The sequence below is a fragment of the Pseudochaenichthys georgianus genome, chromosome 22 (genome assembly GCF_902827115.2).
Source record: "Pseudochaenichthys georgianus chromosome 22, fPseGeo1.2, whole genome shotgun sequence".
In the NCBI taxonomy this organism is placed as follows: domain Eukaryota; kingdom Metazoa; phylum Chordata; class Actinopteri; order Perciformes; family Channichthyidae; genus Pseudochaenichthys; species Pseudochaenichthys georgianus.
Window position 1 is genome coordinate 31282553 of NC_047524.1, and position 14083 is coordinate 31296635.

The window sequence follows — 14083 nt, forward strand, 5'->3', positions numbered from 1 at the left end:
TCCAGGCACTAATGGAACTAAAGGGGAAAAGTACAGGTAAAAGTACTCCGGTGTGAACGCGCCAATTGATATCGAATCTTACAGATCGGGGTCCTATTGAAATTGTACCCCAGGGGCCAATGGAGGTCAGAGCTCTACCATGCATTTATTTTTAAAACAAGAATGACCTCAAACATAGGAGGTCTCTTAATGTGAAACCACTACAGTGCTGGATGCTCTTGCTATCAGTGGTACTGTGTAAGCAATACACACGAACAGAGAACCTAATAACAAACAGTATCTGTGGCTTATTTGCTCTACCGCTTGTTTGTTGACTCTCCCCTTCCTCCTGTGCAGCCTCAGCTCACATTCCCATCAGGCACTCTGGTCCACAGTAGTCTGAGCACTGACTGATCCCCTGGCAGGAGGGAGGGGTCGCAGGGTGAGCGGTTCATGAACCATGCATGCTGTAGGGGCTGAAGGCTTCCTGTAGAGACCGCGCCGCCGTAAGGTATGACAGAGGATGAGGCTGGGTTCAGCGAGAGGAGATAGGCCTCTCCAAAAAACATCGAAGTGTTTTCTCTCAAAACCTCTGAGACATTCGAGATAAGTTTTCACTCCGAGATGCTTCACAATGTCTTCCCTGTGCCTCCCCCTCCTCGGCGCAGCGAGCAGGGGCTTCTGGGAACTCCACGACCTGAGGAGATGGTGGGTGGTGAACAGTGGAGGCGAAGCAATATGCAGGAAAAGCATCCCCAGAATCCTTTGGTCGCTGCCAAAGTTAACATACACCAGGGGATTCGGTATCAAAGTTTCCAATATTTGGCTCCACAAACACAATAGCCACTACGAAAACACAAGCCGAGGAGTTCCCTGCTGGCTATTCAAATAGTAAACGTTTAATTATGAACATTTGGGAAATCAAACTGCTATGCCTGAGTACTTTGCACCAGGCTCCCTCCCATGCTTGAAAGCATAGCTCAAAGTCTTTCACCAACATCCAAACTCCACTCAGTTTCCCCATTGTCATCCCGCTCCGTAGGGCAGTGTTTCCTCATGTCAACTTCACTCATGTAGTTGAGAAGGAGAGCCTGGTGGAAGAGCCATATTATATAACATACAAATGAAAGATTGTTTGATGTTATTTGTCATTTTTGATATTTGAGCCTTTATGTAAAGGAGAAGTATGTTTCTCAACATCCGCAAGGCGTCTAATTGCCATCGCCTGAGGCTGGCTAAGCTAATCAGTTAAGGCTGAATGCTAATGTGGAATATTAAGGAGAATTAATGTACATTCAGTTGGCAGGAAAAGATCGCATACCATGGCAAACATCCACGTGAAGACTTTTGTTGGCAGTTTGTTGAACCAGTTGACCATTCAATCAGATTCTGTCGGCACTTTACTAAGTGGTTTTGTTGTCAACAATCAGTCATGTCTTCTCTGACATCAGACGTTAATAATGAATGTTATATTTTCAACCAATGCATGCTTTTGCGTCTCCATGTTCATTTCCCTGCCTGCCAGGTGCACACTTTATGTATACAATGTGTTTTGGCAGCGCTCAGTGACATCATTAAACACAATAGTTGCTGTGAAAAAGAAGGGCTTGAGCTTTGTTATGCATCCCAGTACCAATTTAGGATAGAACACATATATTATAATAGTAGTATTTCGACTGTTAAGAGATAATTATTTTGAAATCCACAAAGCAGGACACATGTGGACTGGGTCCTTACCAGATGGAGCAGTTAAAGTATCTGGAGCAGCGGTACTGCATCGTTGTGATAGACAGAACGCTAAGCCAGAAGGTAAAGCTCTCGATCTACCGGTCCATTGTTGTTCCTCTCACCTTTGGTCATGAACATTTTGTCACGACCAAATAAACGAGATTGAAGATACAAGCAGCCCAAATGGGTTTTCTCCAGGGGGTGACTGAGAACGTCCAGTCATACATGTGGGACTTGGAGGAAAGCTGCTGCTCCTTTGCGTAGAGAGGAACCAGTTAAAGCAGTTTGGGCATCTCGTGAGGGTGCTACTGAGTCCCTTCCCTAGGGAGTTGTTCCCTGGTTGACCAGCTGGGAGGAGACCCCTTGGAAAGCCTTGGAATCCCCCAGTCAGAGCTGAATGATGTGGACAGGGATGAGGGACGTGTAGGGGTCCCTGCTGGAACTGCTACCTCCCCAACCCAGCTTTGGGAAAGTGAATGAAGATGGATGGATATACGGTTTCAAACATAACAATCGGTAATTGTAATGATTTCAGATATAAGTTGCTCTGTAACTCTGCTTTTTCGATGAAGTCTGTCTGTATGAATTTATTCCAGAGGGTCATGGCAAACAGGATTCACACCGGAATACGATCTTGGAAAAAGCCACGGTCATTAACGAGGATTAACCATTTGTTTAAGGGCAGGTTTGGAGGTTCTTCACTTTAAAAGCAGCAGTTAACAAACAGCTCAAGGTCCATTTAAGAGGCGTTCCAAAATGGTTGATTCTATTACAAGAACTTCCCCAGCGGAGAGGGTTAGGGTTTGGCTTCAGTTTGTATCTTTGTCTTTTAGTGTTGAAATCACATGTCCGTTACATTTCTGCTGGGGAGGCAGACGTTTCAGACAATGGAAACAAAACTATTTGGTATAGTACAAATAGTAATATACACATTATGTTGTAATCAGGGTGAACCGACTCTGTGAACTGAAGAAGGCGGATGTAGCAACTTGTACAATATGTGTTCAGAAAATGAAATTCTTGAATGTGTGATTGCCATTCATCTCACTTTCATCCCCTTTCTCGTTAAGCTCCTACGATCCTTTCTGACACCTTCTTCTGTTCTGCTCATACAGTGTATGGAGGGATGTTCAGTGAAGCAGCAGCAGGTGGCTCCTGCTGCCTGCAGCTCCTAACCCTCGGCAGCCAATCATAACAGAGAGCAGCACAAGAGCCCCACGCCAAACAGCTTCTCTAGTGAGTGCAGCGAGGTCCGGAGGATCACGTTCCTCCTTCTATCTGAAGCTCCTGGTGTTGGGAAGTGGACTGCAGAGCCCCACCAGCACATTCCCCTCTGCATCCGATCAGCTCATTGTCATATTGATATGTGGACACAGCAGAGCCCTGATGGTTATCCATGAGAAGCCTGCATGTGTCAGAACAGTTTAGATCAGGGTGTGTTTAAAACATAATACATCTCCTACATGATCCGAGAGTTGAAAGGTTGAGTTGTTACAGACCCCTTCGCTCATCAAAGTTGCAACTACTCAAATAAACTGTGTTATATTTGTTCTATTTTGTATTTCAAAAAGTACAGATTAAAGTAACGAGAGAAGCAAATATACATTTTGGACATGGAGGGAGAAAAAAGCAGCTGTGATTGGATGACATCCACAATCTATAAACTGGAGCACAACATATATATAATATGACTTTTAATCAAAGGGAAATTGTGAAGGATTAAAATACTTCTAGCATTGCAGGTGAAAGAGGACCCTAGTCTAGACATTTATGAAAACATAGCTTTAATTATCATATTAATTTATCCTAATAGATCGCCGTACATTTTACACACTCTCTTTAATTATCACACCTTAGCCAGTGTATTATTTGAAAACTACCACAGTCTGATAAATGATCCCTTTAGAGCAGGGCTGTCAAACTCAATTTCACCACGGGCCACATCAACATTATGGTTGCACTTAAAGGGCCGGTTGTAACTTTAAGACTATATAAAAATGTTATATATATATATATAAAATAATGTTATTGCCTCTGCATTGGATTATTATCGGACAGGGTAATAACTTCATAATTAACTACGTCTGAAAGCAGAAGTCTAGGGCAAATAATTGCAAGTCTCTTCAGTAAGCATTTCACAAAATGATTTAAAAAGAAAAAAAGTGAAATCTTGAAATAACAGTCTAATTCTGAGAAAAAAGTCAAATGAGAGATGCATTGTGGGACATGTAGTTTGTGTGCTTCTGTAAATCAGCCTGTAACCGTTCATTGCAAGCTCTTGTGGGGCCGCATAAAATGAAGTCGCGGGCCGGATTTGGCCCCCGGGCCTTGAGTTTGACACCCCTGCTTTAGAGAGAAGTTGATTCACATGTAATTATTATTGCCAACCTTTACTTTACTTCGGACCCCGCGGGACACTCGGTTAAGAGCATCGAGGAGGCGCCGAGAGGCAGGGGTTGGGACAGACGGTAGCTCACCTTGCGGCGGACCGTCAGCTCGATCCCGAGATCCAACTACGAGCTTTTTAACTGCAGCAACTTTAAGATATGCTATTGGAGCTGGAATCACCGCGGCTGCTGGCACCAGACTTGCCCTCCAATGGATCCTCGTTAAAGGATTTAAAGTGTACTCATTCCAATTACAGGGCCTCCAAAGAGTCCTGTATTGTTATTTTTTGTCACTACCTCCCCGAGTCGGGAGTGGGTAATTTGCGTGCCTGCTGCCTTCCTTGGACTACAACAATTTGCGAAATCCTTTAACTTTTATCAGCTATTTATATGGTAATTTTGTTTAAGGGTACACGTGGTAATTTTAAATCTAATTTCCTAAGACATAGTATACTTTGTCAGAGTATTCCTAAACCCTGTTACTTTGCCAGGACTTGATGGGTCATGGGTCAGGTGGCAGAACTGTAGGTCATAAAGTATACAAATAAAATAAATGGTGCACCTGTAGAAGGTCAGGATCCTCTCTATGGAGCACCTGTAGAAGGTCAGGATCCTCTCTATGGAGCACCTGTAGAAGGTCAGGATCCTCTCTATGGAGCACCTGTAGAAGGTCAGGATCATCTCTATGGAGCACCTGTAGAAGGTCAGGATCCTCTCTACGGAGCACCTGTAGAAGGTCAGGATCCTCTCTATGGAGCACCTGTAGAAGGTCAGGATCCTCTCTATGGAGCACCTGTAGAAGGTCAGGATGCTCTCTATGGAGCACCTGTAGAAGGTCAGGATGCTCTCTATGGAGCACCTGTAGAAGGTCAGGATCCTCTCTATGGTGCACCTGTAGAAGGTCAGGATCCTCTCTATGGTGCACCTGTAGGTAAGGATGCTCTATATGGTGCACCTGTAGAAGGTCAGGATCCTCTCTATGGTGCACCTGTAGAAGGTCAGGATGCTCTCTATGGTGCACCTGTAGAAGTTGCAGAGTATCCTGGAGTCCATGTTGAACCTCCTCAGCCTGCGCAGGAAGAAGAGCCCCTGTCGAGCTGTTTTGGTGATGGTGGTGGTGTGAAGAGTCCATGTCAGGTCCTCAGTGTTGTGGACCCCGAGGAACCTGAAGCTGCTGACTCTCTCCACCGTAGACCCATTGACGGCGATGGGGGCGTGTCCCTCTCCCTGCTGCTTCCTGTAGTCCACAATCAGCTCCTTGGTTTTGCTGACGTTGAGATGGAGGTTGTTATAGACTATGTATTGAAAAAATGAATGAATGTCCTTGACTTGGCATTTGATATTAAAGAGGTTAGTGCTTAACCTGTTAAGCCCGAAGGTCCCCGCCGACGGGGACCCTGGTTTTTTTTTTCACAACACTGTGCCACAGGGCATCTTAATATTTAAAAACCTATTAATGTGTTATACCAGATTAACGAGAAGAATCTCAGCTAACTGACAATACGAACCATTTTTACAGAAACAAAACACAAGTCTCACAAGAAGCGTTAGCATTAGCCCTTAGCTAAAACGGGCAGATGCTACTTCCGGTGCTAACTAGCAAAAACGATCTTTACAACTTAATATTTTCTGCACAAACTACATATCATCTGAAAGCTGATACTCCACAGATTATTTGGTTATAAGTATCATCACTCTAGGACACAAACTTACTGAGCTAGCAGCCAGAACAGAGAAGAAAAAAAACAGCAGTTTTCAAAACCATAACAATAATTATGTCTTACCGTTGCTGTTTTGTGATCAAAGCTCTTGTTCAAGGGAATAAAAACGCTGTTTAAGGTTAATCCAATCTTAGTCACTTTAGAATTGTTCCTGATAATCTATCATTACATTCATGGCAGCAGAGTAGGTATAAAGTTTCGCAGTCCGGAGCTAATGCTGTCTCACATGCTGTTTACGCAAACCTCTCTCTACTTGACGTAAGTGTTTAGCGGGACTTACTAACTGTCACTCGATTCTATTGGCTCTAACGGTTCAGAAAAGGTGTCAATCATCCAAATCGACCAATGGGTTCTAAATATATGATCCTGCGTAGTATAAATTACGCCCGCTCCGGCTCCATTACGCATTACGCAGCCAGAAGGGAGAGCTTCACCACAGAGCAGCTGCAAGAGATGCTAGCTGACGATAGCTATGATCATACCAGATGACTCTTCGTCGGATGATGAAGATCTCCTCCAGCCAGACCTGGATCCGGACAGTAGTGACTCGGATGTTGAACTTCCACCACGGGAAAGGTATGTAATCTCTCTGTTTTTATATATTACTTATGTGGGTTGGTGGAACTGCGTCACAGTGCTAGCTTAGCCAAGAAGCTACAGGAATGATTAGGCAACATGCTAAATAGTGTTACTTGTCTTTTTGGAGTTACATTTTCTAAATGAATGGCCAGTGAATGAATATATATGTGTTTACTTATTTATTTGGTGTAATATTATTCATTTATTGTCCAATATTATCCTTTTTATGTATTACTTTTGTGTTTGGTGGAACTGCATCACAGTGTTAGCTTAGCCAACAGGAATGATTAGCCAAAATGCTAAATAGTGTTACTTGTCTTTTTGGAGTTACATTTTCTAAATGAATGGCCAGTCAATGAATATACATGTGTTTACTTATTTATTTGGTGTAATATTATTCATTTATAGTCCAATAGTATCCTCTAAGTATAAGCCAGTGAATTAATCTAATCTCTTTGTTTTTCCACATTTGTTAGATGAGGTGTGCCCCCAGCAGGACAAAGCCACACACCCAGAAGACTTTCAGGGAGCAGCTTGCTGCAGAATTGTTGGAGTTTGCTGAAGGCCCTGCTGAAGGCCCTGTCTGACACTTCTACATCCAACTCACAGATGTAACCTTGCTTTGATAACGACAATTATTCATATAAACCTTTTAGAAGTGAAGTTATAGTCATTTGTTCTGGGAATGTCATTTTCGTGCCTGAAACCTGAAAAACAGGCTCGGGGTGTAACAGGTTAAAGACACTGGTTCGCCAGTACTTTACGCTACTGCAGTTGATACATGTTTAATTTAAAGAAGTAGTTTGGGAGATGTATTATTAAAACACACTGGTTGTACCATCACTAACAACAAGGTTGCCTTAAAAAACCATCATTACCAAATGCCTAAGAGATAAAAGGTTGCAATGCATTGTAGTAGTTTGAAACAAAACTACATTCCGTCCGGGTACAGTATATGTTCCAAATGTCTTGAATACTCCAAAACATTTACGTTCTGTTCAGACTACACGAGCAATCCACAAAAGTTATTTTCACACACACACACACACACACACACACACACACACACACACACACACACACACACACACACACACACACACACACACACACACACACACACACACACACACACACACACACACACACACACACACACACACACACACACACACACACACACACACACACACACACACACACACACACACACACACACACATGGTTTGAACCATCTGAGACATAGATATAGGAAATAATGTGGATCTTTGGAACCTTTGCAGTTTGCATATGTAGATATTAGAGCTAAAATGTATGACTTTGCAGACTTATGTGCAAACCTTGCGTGTGACCTACACAGAAAGCCAATGTCGTATAATCTGAACAATCCCTAACAGTTTAATTTGTCTTTCGAGTTCTCAGTGGCCTTTTTTTTCTAGATTAATCCTTTTTCATTCCATTCCACTCACATGCTACTACTTCTACAGGTCCATCTGGTCATCCACAGTAGAAGTGGCAAAGACACCAGTATGTGCACCAACAGGATCATGGACCAGCGCACAGCTCCATCTTTTTCTTGGATATTCTCACCTTTTCTCCATTACTGACATTATATATTGTTAAACCCAGCTGGATGCAGTGAGACCATGGACGTGCTCGGGAGATTTCTAAAGAGTTTTTGGGAAAGGAAAGAAATCCATAACTGAAGTCTTGGCAGGTTGGCAACAAACTGAAGTCTGACCACCCATCATTACAAAGTAACTCCTGGAGGGCACTGAAAATCCCACACTGATATGGAAAACAGTGGAATGTTCCTCTGCTGTGTTCCTGTATTCTGTTATACAGTTTGACTTGTTCCATACTTCTTGAATTGCAGCCTGAGCAAACAGCCCATTTTGTTTAGCATGCTAATATATCTCCATCCTAAGACTTTGATCTACAGTATATCAGCCCCCACCCTTAAGTTCCAACCCCCTGTAGGCTGGCCTAACCTAACTATTCATTCCATGCACAGCTTCTTAATAATTGCAGTCGGCAAAATGTTCTGTGCTCTTCTCATGTCCTACTGTAAACACAGGACTCATAAAAGAAACTTAGGAGGAGCAGAGTGGATCAGAGCGACTGAGCACTGTTACAACCCGCTCCTGGGCTGCAACATAAAGCGGGGAGGCGAGACGAGGGGTATGATATAATGAAGGTTTATTCAAAACAAACAACCAAACAACCAAACAAACAAACAAACAAACAAGCAACAAGAACCAGCAACAGCAACAGGTCCTTGACGCTGGCACAGGACAAGTGCCCAGAGGAGACAGAGCGACGTAACGGCTGGGCTCCTCCTATATCCTTTTCTTCTCCAGGTGCAGCTCATCAGGCAGGTATCCTCCCACCGGTGCGACTCATCAGCCATGAACCTGTGAACACCCACAAAGCACACCCACAACCAGACGGCACCCCACGTGGTGTGGAGGGGTCGTCACAGCACCCAGATTTGAAGCTCGATGGCAGGATTTGTAGAGGAAGTTCACTTTAAGCCTTTCTCAAATACCTCAAAACCTGTACTTGTTGTGTTTCCAGCTTAAGGCCTCGGCAGGTGTAACGTGACTCTAGCTGGCTTCATGGAATATGAAGCCAACATGTGCCAAGTTTAAGTCAAGTTACAAAGTCAGTGTGTGTGGATATTATGCACAACCAAATTAAATATTTTAAAAGATCCGTTGTCTCTAAGCATTAATACCAATAGAGGCAAGGATTTGATTGCAAAGCTTCTTATAAATCCATGAGTACGTTTGTGGGTTAGGTCCTCTTTTTGGTTCTTGATAACTACTATCTACTGCAGGGTTACAACCCAGTCTCACGGCATTTTAATCTATTGATTCGTGTTCACCAACACGATTTGCCCCTTTTTTTCGTGTTGTACAGCACGATTTTAAAAGCAATGTATTTCTACTGCCTGCAGCACGTCTTTTTCTCCGGTCAGGTCGTGGGAGACCGGAAGCTGTGTGGTTCATAAAAACATGTTCTTACTCAATATCAAGCCACAATTATTGCTTTTATTTTAAATCGTATAATTTCGGAGTTTTGTTTCCGTCTGTGAGGAAAATAAATGGGGCTCAGAGCCTCAGGATACGGAAATCTGTATTTTTAAATATTTGTTTCCTTCTAATTCGTTATTCTTTTCAAAATAACACACTGTTATTTACTCACCAATAACACACAATTATCCTTGCTTTTATTCATTGGTTTAATTCCATAATCTCGGGCTTTTTTGGCGTTCGTCAGGAACTGAATTTCAAAATAAAAATAACCGGAAACATTAAGGGACATTTCGAGCATCATTGCGATTGTCAACATTTCTGAGTTTAGGATGGCCGAAGACACTACACTACCCATAATCCCCAGCTATCGTTTAGGACTACAGTCCCCGTAAGGTTACGCAGAGCGTCAAACAGCTGTGTGAAATGGAACGAAACCACGCCAGACTATCCAAAACTGGAATCGAACACCCCTCCAGAACTACACATGCTGGCTATTGTGTTTCGCAAAATGTTCTATGGGACGTCTCTACTGAACGTTTTCGTTTTTCTCACAATTAGAAGTTGCCAGTATTAAACACATTGGTGTTATCAAATGTAAAACATATAATTAATAAATGGGTGAAAATCGCTTGTGTCCATAATGCGCAGCATTAATATATACCCACATGACAGCTCATTGCTACTTTGTAATTCTACTCCACTACAATTCGGAGGTTAACCTGGTATTTTTACTCCACTGCATTTATTTGAGTTACTTTGCAGATTCTGATTAATGATGTGAAATATAAACAACCCTTAAATCAGACTTTAGTTACACCTGAGTAAAATTCAGGGAAGGTGATTGTCAAGTGCCAACAATCAGGAGAGATATTTGATAGTTGGTGCTTGAGAAGACTAAACATGTATCTGCAATTGACATGAATGGAAACGAGTAATAAAGTATATTCATTACTCGTTATTCTCTACTAATAGTTAATTAAAGACTGTATATTATGGCTATTTTGCACATCCCTTTCAAGATTTCAAAGGTTTATTGACATATCATATACACAACTACGGTGTAGTTATGCAATGAATGAAACACTTGGTTCACAGGTTCCTCAACAGTGCATTACAAGACATCTATCAATATGTGTGTACCTCCACCATTAAACTGTCATATTCTGCACATTTCTTATTCTATCTACATACATAAGAGTATAATTAATGTGTATAATATCAGTTAAAATAAGTGCTTCAACATAGTTAACATTGCAGGAAAGCAATATATTAGACGTTAAGTACTTTGTCAGGCTTAATATTTATCTGTAGATAGATACCCCCAAAGTTTTTTTCCTATTTAAAAGAAGACCTTAATCTGTTATTTAATGTTTAAATAAAGGTTAATTCGTTTTTCTGTTTTGCACCTCCTCCTATTAATATCTTTGTACATCCTGCACTAAACTGTTTTATTGTAGAGATCACTTATAGTATCTTCTTGATTTTTTATATTCTATATTTCTATCACAGACCTTTTACTTTCCCCCTATGAAAGTATGTACTCTTCATATTTTTATTCAAATATTCAAATAATATTTGATGAAAAAAATATTACATTATTATTTGTGTGTGTTATATTATAACACATAAAAACAATAATTCAATAACGTGCTTTAACCACTAGGCGGTGCACACAAGGTAAACACAGCCATAATAACTTTGTATTATTAGTGTAGGACATGTTTTATTCATGCTTTCACATAATTTTACAGCATATTGCTATACTATTTCAGACTCAGTATTTACATTCTTACATTCAAAGAAAATCAGTAATATCTTTAAAAACGACAGTCCTTTTATATCAGCTGTGCACCGTTATGGTGTAAATATATATCTGTGAATTAGATCAAATGTAAAAGTCAGCCGAATTAGTGTTGATACTGCAAGGAGACATATTGTGTGAAGAGAAATTGAAGATGTTGTTTAATTGTTGAATATATTTATGATCCACGTCAAGTATTCAGTTTCGGCGGCATTTTCTCAGTTTTTCCAAAGGTCTTCTGCTGCATTGTAATATACAATGCAGCCGAACCGTGTATTGCAATGCCGTTATGTGATGACTTTCAAAGAGAAAAGCAAGAACACTCGGATTTAAGTATTATTTTATTCTTTTAAAATGTTTTCCGGATTTCATATCATATAAACACCAAATCCCAGCATGCATTGCGGCTAAAACATCCAATAAGCGAGCTTAAAACCATAGCTGAGGATCTTGGGTAATCGATCGAAATGCCTACGTCTGTTTCCGGTTGTTTTTATATTGAAATTCAGTTCCTGACGGACGCCAAAAAAGCCCGAGATTATGGAATTAAACCAATAAATAAAAGCAAGGATAATTGAGTGTTATTGGTGAGTAAATAACAGTGTGTTATTTTGAAAAGAATAACAAATTAGAAGGAAAAAAAGATTTAAAAAATACAGATTTCAGTATCCTGAGGCTCTGAGCCCCATTTATTTTCCTCACAGACGACAACAAAAGTCCGAAATTATACGATTTCAAATAAAAGCAATAACTGTGGCTTGATATTGAGTAAGAACATGTTTTTATGAACCACACAGCTTCCGGTCTTCCTCGACCCGACCGGAGAAAAAGACGTGCTACAGGCAGTAGAAATACATTGCTTTTAAAATCGTGCTGTGCAACACGAAAAAAAGGGGAAAATCGTGTTGGTGAACACGAAATGCCGTGAGACTGGGTTGAGGGTTAGGGTTAGTGTTGGTATTGGTATTGTGTATGGCATAGTGTTTGTTACTGTTGATGCAAAGATAACAGTCCTGCTACATTTCATCTGTCAGTGACGATGCAAAGTGGGATTGAATCAACATGCCAAATAGCTCCTGATGGCCAGCAGTGTGTGAGTGTGTGTGAGTGTTAGCTTCCTGGGCAGGTGGCAGCCTCTGCATGAATGGGTGAAAGCTGACTATAAAAGCACATAAAGAATGGAAAAGCGCAAATTAAATGCAGTCCATTTACCATTTACCATTTACCATGATGGTGGGGTCTAAACACGTAATTGGCTGACCGCTGCACAGTCTTATTGACCGCAGCCAGTGTAATATTGAACAGTAGAGTGATTTTGGACAGAACTTTGGATACCGTGTTCAACGATTAAATAATTCATTCCAATGACATTTTCTCATTTGGAGCACACCTCGAAAAGGTCCAGACCCTTGCTTGATATCATTTTATAATCTTTTTTTGAGTTCTGCCAAGTCACGTTAAAGTCCTCCGCTGGCTGACTTCTTCTTACTCCCCGCACACATGGACAATTTACTGACACGTGGCCTCGAGACTTTGACATTTTGATATTGAAAATAGTTTTTTCCGGGTGTTCATAGTCAAAAATAAACATATTTTGTTATAAAAAAAGAGAAGTTTTAAGGAGTCACAACTTCAAGTAACGATCAAGGTGACATCAGGTCAAATACATTGAGCATGTTCAACTTCCCATTTAACTCGTCAATTTAAAGAGGTCACACATTTACAAGTTGTTAGTTCTGTTCTACACCGCACCCCTGATAACAGGGGAAAACGCGTCGAAAAATGATAACGGTGTGTTGCACAGAAACTCACTCAGTCATAACACCCTTATTACTTATCGTAGCTGCACGTCCAACCCATCGATAGGATCGTGAGATGACACAGAATCGATGGGTACATACATCATCAATCCATCATAAGAACTCGCGAAGCTATTAACAAGAACAGACATCAAAACATGTGGCGCTAGCTAAAATCGGCAATATGGCTCACCTTGGTCGTTGTCTGGTCAAAAGTTGTCTTCAATGGCATTAAAACGATAACAATGCTGCTGAAGTTAATCCATAGATTAATCCAATGTGTCTGTGTCCCTTTAAATGATTTCTGATAATCCATAAGCAATAAACCTGCTTTTCCGTTTCCAGATGTCAGAGCAAGAGATAGGTTCACTCTGATGCAAACCTGCATGCCCAAAGCCCCCACCTTATTTTTTTACCATATGTGTGTATGGGGAAATTCCCCTTCGATTCTATTGGCTCTAACGGTCAAAAAGAGATGTCAATCACCAAAATCGACTAATGGGTTCCAGAGAAACGGTAAAAACGGCCATTTCCACCCAAATCACCTCAGAGATGGAGTTATTTTTGCTAAACCTCTCTAAAAAGGTCAAATGTCACTTGTTTTGCATCAATCTTGATACAGGGTACTTATTATATGTTGTACTTTGGATTTCTAAAGCTTTTAGTCTACCTTACCATAATCCAAGGGTAGTTTTCAAGTAAACAATATTTTTTGGACGGACACTATAATTTACAGTTTTTTACTATGTTCAATCGGAATTTTCTTTAAAATATTTATATTGATTTTGACTGTTCTACATCCAACTCACAGGTTTATCATTACTTTGAGAAAAAAGATTATTAATATACCCCTTTTAGAAGGGAATATATGGTCATTTGTTCTAGGAATGTCATTTTCGAGCCTGAGACCTGAAAAACAGGCTCAGGGCTTAACAGGTTAACAGTGGCGTTTTCTCCTGGAGGCCAATGGAAGCCAGGCTTCCCCTCTTTTTTCGGATTGTAGTTATAATTTTAATAAATAAATAAAAACACTTTGTTCCGTTTAGTTTCG